Genomic DNA, 7,631 nt, shown 5'->3' with positions numbered 1-7,631 from the left:
GAATGTAACAATAAATCCAGCCTGGATTATATTTGTCTTTACTTTGCAATAGTAAAATATAATTAAAAAATTGTTTTTAATGGAGGGAGGGAGGAGCCCATGGAGACAAAAATATGCATCGCGTCCCCAGAATGCCAGCGGCTTGACGCGATTTTGGGGACACGCCTTCTGCCTGGATGCCCCGAGGACCCCGCCCAGGATGGAAGACAGGGTCACGGAACACCTTCCGAGTGCGACAACGCTTCGATGCTAAAATCCCTACCCAGAAGTCTTGGAAGCTCGTTTGCCATCCTCGCCCTCTGCGCATACCCTTCCGGGAGCTCCCTGGTGGGCGCGGGATTCGCTCATTTAAGGGTTTTCCCGCTCCCGGACTGTCAGAGCCGCGCGGGTACTGGGCCCGGGCCTTGACATTACAGGTCACATGCAGGCGCGGGGCTGGAGGCTGCAGTCCCAGGCATCAGCTCGGCCCCACCCCTCGCCCCGCCTCAACACCTCAACGAGGCCCGCCCGCCTGCTGCCGGCCCGGCTCCCGGGCTAGGCCTGCTCCTCGCGGGCCCGCTCTCGGGAAGCAGAGGTCCGCTGAGGATGCGGAGGTGGCTTCAGACCACAACTGCCTAGGCCCTTCCAGTCTTACAGCTCAGCCCTCCGCTCCCACCATCCCCGATAGAGACTTTCGCGAGATTCCTCAGCTTAATACGCTGGGGGGCGCCGGGCTGGAAGCTGCAGGGGTCTTGGGGCCGCGGCTCGTTCCAGGGACGCCAGGAGACGCGAGCTGGGGATACACATACTCTGCTGGGGCCCACATCAGGCCTGGGTGAACCCTGATAGAGCTATCACGAAACGGATTGAACGAAGCTCCAGTGGCGCAATCGGTTAGCGCGCGGTACTTATACAGCAGTACATGCAGAGCAATGCCGAGGTTGTGAGTTCGAGCCTCACCTGGAGCACTACTGTTTTGGATACCCCCACTCCTTTTTCGTGTCGATGCGGAAGAGAACGAGTCAGGTTCTCTTTAGCCTTCTCAGTTCCTGTCTCGATTCTGCGTGCACGCCCGTCCGGCTCCGTTGCAGGCAGGAAGAAACTCGTACGAACTTCTTACCGGTTTTCCAACTTACCGATTTGCCCGGCTGCTGGAACCTGGACGTTTATCTACCGCACTCACTTGGTTCTCACCCTAGGCATTTCCTTTAACACGACCCAGTTCTTGGCCACCGTGCCGAGTATGTGAATGGGAGGTCCCGGGGCGCTGCACCAGTGATGGGGCGCGCCTGGGCACCGAGTTCGACAATCCCGGGCAATCCCCCCGCAGAAAGTATGGGGCATCTCCAGGCGTTGAGACGGAGCCAGGATTCCCAGCCGCTGGCCCTCGCCCAGAGCCGGGTGCGCTGGCTTGCGGGGCCCGACCGGGGCAACCACTCCCGGGAGTAGGAACCCGAGGCTCACCGCAGGGGCGCAAGCGGAACAGACGCTATCCTCCCTTTTAACTAGTAACCACTCATTACCTCCTTCCTCCGGTCTACAGAGTCCCCTAGACCGCGGGCCCTTTACTACGCAGGCACGCAGGCCTCGCTGGGCGGATTTGCACAGTTTGGGAAATGTGCCTGCGGTGTTTCCCTCTCCCCATTCTCTGCCCCTTCTCCCCGTTGTCCGTCTGAAGTGGTGGAATTTGAGGGCCAACCGAAGAGCAGACGTTTTCTAGTGATATGCGAGTGGCGGGTGTGAGTTCATGCCTGCCACAAATTCCAGGTTCCTAAATCCTCTCTCGGGGCAGAAAATCTGGCTTCTCACCCGCGTGACCAGCCGGTTTAGGAAGCCATCTCGGAACATTCCTCTTGAGGCGCGTGGGCTCTTTTGCCAAGGGGTGAGTGGGTGCCCCACATTCTCAGGCGGTGTGGGCGGAGCAGGGAGCAAGTTTAGTTGGAGTGAGAAGTCTCCTGCACGCGTTCTCCCAGGAGTGGTTTCAGCTGTTTTTATGACATGCTATAGCTAAATCCTGGGATGGAAGCACGACCTAGAAAGCTCAGAGAAAGTGGGTGGAGGGTGGAGCTCTTGTCTGTCTCACGGCAAATGAAATGTGAGAAAGTCTGCCCACCTCGTCTGGCCGCCAGCCTCTCACTCAGCCAGAACTCAAAGGCTCATTCTCAGCAGGTGGTGAGAGCTATCCATTAAAAAAAGTTTTGAGATATAATGCACAAGCTGTACAATTTATCCATTTAAAGTGTACAATTCAATGGATTTTAATATTTGCACAAATATTGTGCACCCATCACCACAGTCGCTTTCTAGAACATTTGCCTCACCTCAGTAAGAAACTCTGTATCCTTTAGCTATCACCCCTCTAGTCCCCCACCCCAGCCCTAAGTAACTGCTAATTTACTTTCTGTCCCTAAATATTTCCCCATTCTGGACTTAGGTAGGAATGGTCTTTTGTGATTGTTTCAGTCAGTCATATGTTTTCAAGTTTTATCTATGCCCTACCATGTTATCAGTTCTTCATTTCTTTTTATGGCTAGGTAATATTCTATTGTATGGATTCTCTACATTTTTGAACAATGGAGAAAAGTTTGGCATTTTTAAAAGAAAATTTGCTGAAACTGCTTTTAAAAAGGGACTTAATTTTATGGTGGGGACTTGATGATGGGGGGAAATCTAGTAACCACAATGTTGCTCATGTAATTGTATATTAATGATACCAAATTTTAAAAAAGGGACTTAATTTAAAAAATGTACAAAGCATAAAGATAGTCATGTTAGAGGTTGTGGTTATTCTCCTTGGTTCTTGTCCCTGCTGCAATAAAAAATTGAAAGGCAGAGACACAGTAGCGGAGCAGAATGAAAATTTTATTTGAATACACTCCAAGGGAGGAGTGGGCCAGAGTCAAGGTAGATAAAGGCAGGCTGCTTACTGTGAGGCTTCTTTATACGGGGTTTTGGCAGGACAGAGAGGTCCTTAATTGACTACCTTTGGCCTTGGAGGCCTGGTCTAATTGGAAAAAAAGAAGACATGGGCTGCTCTGTGATGGTTACTGTATTTGTCTTCTGATATTTTCTTTATCTGGGGAGTGTTTGGACGTTCCAAGTAATTTCTGGTCCTTGACACTTCAACTCATTAACTCTGAGTCTTTTCTGGCTCTATGGTTTTATCTGGTTAACTATTTGAGTCCCTTTTAGTGGGCTTTACTGGCTTTATGTTCTCTCCACCCTATTCATAACTACTTTTCTGCCTAACAGTCACACTTGCCAAGTGTATGTTTCTGACCTTCAGAGGTTACTCACTGCAAGAACTGGTTAGGTACAGTACTACAGAGAGGTTGGGCACAGAGCAGTTTCCCCAAATGGAAAGAAGTAAATGCAAGATCATTCTGCCCAACTTTCCATCCATGTTGGAATTTCTTCTACAAAACCCCAGTTCCTATTTGAAAACTTCTAGTATCAAAGTGTCATTTTTTCACAAGGCAACCCTTTCCACTTTCTGTCAGCTGTCATGGTTAGAACATTCTTTCTCTTTATTGTTTCTGTCCCTATTGGTTATTGCTAGAATGGTTGTAGTTTTGACAGCTATTTTTCTGGTGAGATGTGAGGTGGGAAGGAAGCTAAATTAGTTGCCCTTTTCCTACTTTCCCCAGCTGGGAAATTATTAGTGGGTTACAAACAAACAAACAAATAGACCACTGGCAGATTTGTAGTCCAACATCTTAACGGATGTTGGTAGGATTTTTTTAAGGTTGTGATGGTAAGATCAAGTAGAAAATTATGGGAAAATGCTTTAAAAACCATAAAATAACATACAGATATAAGAAGGTGGCATTCTTTTCAGCACAAGATTAGTGGACTTGGTCTGTATATAATGTATGGCGGCTTCATGGAGGAAGAAGGTTAAATATGAGGTGGACAAATATGGAAGGTAGGTTGAAATTATAGATGAAACAGCTGCAGATCTCTAGCCAGAGAGAAGCCTGATACAACCCAGGCTGATGTTAGCTTTGCAGATGACTTGGATAAATTCAGGTTTATTAAAGCTGTATGTAATACCAAGCTCAAGGGAGTGCAAATTTAGTAGAATTTGGAGGAAGAGTAGAGTGAATCCAGAGACAAATGTTTTCTGACAAATGACAGGTTGCAATTTGGTAGAGAGAATTCTAAGTCTGTGTTCAGTTCAGAGTTCAGTGTGGGGAATGCCCGGCTTGACAGCTGTTTGCATGTAAACAATCTGGGTATTTCAGATGTGTAACCTCAGTTGTCCCAGCCGTGTGATCCAACTTCTAAGAATGCCAACCAATTATTAATGCATTGCTATATAGTGCTTACATGGTGTAATGTCAGAGGTCATGCAAAGCAGTGTGTGGAACAAATCTAGCCTCCAAGCAGGTTTTGTTTGGCTTTCTAAAACTGACTTGCAATGTGTTTAAAAACTTTTAATCATTTGCCTACGTACTGGGAAATTTTACTGAAATGCCCAGATTTCAAAGTTCTAATGAAAAATCAGAAGACTTGGCCTGCTGTTTGGGGTCCTTATTCCCACATGGCAACGTGGCTGCCCCCATTGGATGGGCATGTGAGCTTCTGTTTGCTCCAGTCCAACCACTCCTTGTTAATCCCCAACAAAGAGGTGGGTGCCAGCTGCCATTGCCTCACCCGCTCTCTTTGCTGTTTTCTTAACCCCTGACTCATTGCGCTCATTTGCACCCTGTGGACATTGAGCATGTGGCCTCCTTGTGGGTAAAGGGAGGCAATACTCCTGTTGAACTCTGAGTAGGTCAGAACACAGCCTGAGGGCTGTAATCTGTATGAACACAGCCCGTTTAAAATGCAACAAAACAAAACCCCAGTTCTCTATTATGGGAAATTTCAAACATACCCAAAAGTAAATAAAATAGTATATTTAACTGCTGCTCACTCCCACTGTGTATCCATCTATCACTACTTTTAAAAATGTCAACTTTGTTTCATGTATCTCTTTCCCACAACATTCTTCCTTACTCCAGCGCCATCACTGGAATATTTAAAAGGAAATCCCAGATAATGGTTTAATTTAACTTGTAAGTACTTTAGTATGTATCCTCAACAGGTAATCACTTTTTAAAAAAACATAACCACAGTATCGTTATTACACCCAACAAGGTGAATAATAAAAGATCCAAACAGGGTCCACGCACTGCATTTGATCAGTGTACTTTTTTTTTTTTTTTTTTTTTTTTTTTTGTAGGGAGAATAAGGGTAGCTGCTAGTGAACACTTCGGTGGAGGTGATCAGTGTACTTTTTAATCTCTTTTAAATTTATACCAACTCCCTTTCTCCCCACCCTCTTATAATACCTGTTTGTTGACCTATAGAATTTCCCACAGAATTTGACTAATTGCATCCTCAAGGCATCTTTTAACAACTTCTTCAATATCCCTTGACAATTAGATATGTAAGCTGGCTAATATTCAGATTCCAAAAAATTTTTTCTTTCCAAAAATATATTCTAGGTGATACTATGTACTATTGCAAGACAGGCAAATAATGTCTGTTTCACATTTTGTGATAATTTTGTTGGTGACTTCAGATGTGGTTGCCTAATCCATCCATTATAAAGTTTCACATCAGCTTCTAACCTAATCATTTTAGCAGCCATTTTGCTCTTTGTTTAGATTTATTATTTTATTAATGATTGCACAATAGTGGTTTTCTAATTCTGTTATTCCTTCTGTATTTATGACTGTGATTCTTAATAGAAACTCCTTTTTTCCATCAACTGTTTGGTTAAAGCACAATTCACATAGAAAAGACTGGATGATATTGCTTGACACTTTTCCTTTTTCCACTAATCATTAGGATAATGAGTTGATGCCCTAACAGCTCCCAAAAGTGATCAATTAGTTTTCTCTTTTACTACTTTTTTGAGTTACAATTGGACTGCATTAATGATGTTGAGTAGCTTTCCTAGTGCTTATTATATATTCATATATCTTCTTTGGTTAATTATCCATTCAAATCTTGTGGCCATTTTTTATTGTGTTTTTTCGTTATTGAGTTGTAAGGGTTTTTATATATTCTAGGTAGAATTCCTTCGTTGGATATGTGTTTTGTAAATAATTTCACTCAGTTTGTGGTTTGGGTTTTCATTTTCTTAATGGTGTCTCTTGAAGAGCAAATTGTTCAAATTTTGATGAGATTCAATTTATCAAATTTTTTCTATTATGAATGGTACTTTTGGTGTCATATTTAAGAAGTCTTTGCCTAGTCCAGTCACCAAGATCATATTCTGTGTTTTAGCTTATTTAGGAGTTTATTTTTTATGTATGATGTTAGTAGAAGTCTAATTTTTTGTTTTGTTTATGGATAACCAATTCTGGTGCCATTTATTGAAAATTGTATCTTTTCCTGATTGAATTGCTTGACATCTTGTCAAAAATGAATTGACCATAAATGTGTTGATCTTTTTGCTAGACCCTCATTCTGTTTTATTGACCTATATGTCAGTGTGGTAGTATGACAACACAACACTGTGTTGATTACTGTAAGTTTTTCCAAACTTATCACACCAAATAGTGTGAGTCTTTTTCAAAACTGTTTTGGTCAGTTTAGGTCCTGTACATTTCCATATTAACTTTAGGATCAGCTTGCCAGTTTCTATAAAAACATTGTGGAATTTTGATAAGGATTCTGTTGAATTTATTCATCAGTTTGAGGAGAATTGCCTCTGTAACAATATTAAATCTTCTGAATCCACAAAGTACATCTCTCTACTTATTTAGGTCTTTAATTTCTTTCAGCAATGTTTTGTAGTTTTCAGTGTATAAATCTTTTATTATTTCTTCCTTAAATATTTGGCAGAATTCTCTAGTGAAGCACTGTGGGCCTGAAGTTTTCTTTGTGGAAAAGTTTCTTTTTTAAACCCTATAAATTAAATTTCTTTGAGATGGACCTAGTCAATTACCTATTTATTCCTGAGTGAATTTTTGTATTTTGAATCTTTCAAGAAATTTGTCTGTTTCACTAAATTTGCTGACTTTATTGGCATAAAGTTGTCCATAATATTCGCTTCTTATCTTTAGGTTCTGTAGCATTTTCCTCTCTAATTTCTGGTATTGGTTATTTGTATCTTTTCTTTTCCTAATCAGTATGATAAGAGGTTCTTCATTTTATCATTTCAAATATCCAGTTTTTGGTTTCATTGATTTTTTTCTGCTTTTCATTGGATTCTGATTCATTTGAAGAGAATAAGTACTGTGCTGTTATTGTTGGGCAGAGTGTTTTGTCAATGTCCATTTATCAAGTTGGTTTACAGTGTTCACATCTATGTCTTTCATTTTTCTGCCTACATGTTCTGTTTATCATTAAGAGAAGGATATGAAAATAACCAACTACAATGAACAATTTTTCCATTTCTTCTTTTAGTTCTAGCTTTTTCTGCTTCATGTAATTTGAAGCTCTGTTATTGCCTCTATAAATGTTTAGGACTATTAGGTTCTCATGATTCATTGACCCTGTTATTATTGGTGATACTTGATTTGCTCCATGTTTAGCCATGGAAGTTTCCATTAAGTTGACTCCTTAGTGTTTGAAATAATCTTAGATCTTTGATAGGCTCCTTGTTCCTGGCATGACAACATATTCCAAAATGTGTTTTATACTTTTTCTTCCTT

At 42.0% G+C, this 7,631-nt stretch overlaps 1 non-coding gene across 1 annotated transcript; it reads left to right on the top strand.

Annotated features, from left to right (window-relative positions):
- The first annotated feature begins 854 nt into the window (after nt 1-854).
- TRNAI-UAU (transfer RNA isoleucine (anticodon UAU)) lies at nt 855-947 on the top strand. The gene is given in 2 exon segments: nt 855-892; nt 912-947. It is a non-coding gene; the product is annotated as a tRNA-Ile (tRNA).
- Nucleotides 948-7,631: the final 6,684 nt, after the last annotated feature.

The sequence above is a fragment of the Manis javanica genome, chromosome 1 (assembly GCF_040802235.1).
Source record: "Manis javanica isolate MJ-LG chromosome 1, MJ_LKY, whole genome shotgun sequence".
Taxonomy (NCBI): domain Eukaryota; kingdom Metazoa; phylum Chordata; class Mammalia; order Pholidota; family Manidae; genus Manis; species Manis javanica.
The sequence above is the reverse complement of the archived record's forward strand: the minus strand, read 5'-3'. Positions and strand labels throughout refer to the sequence as shown.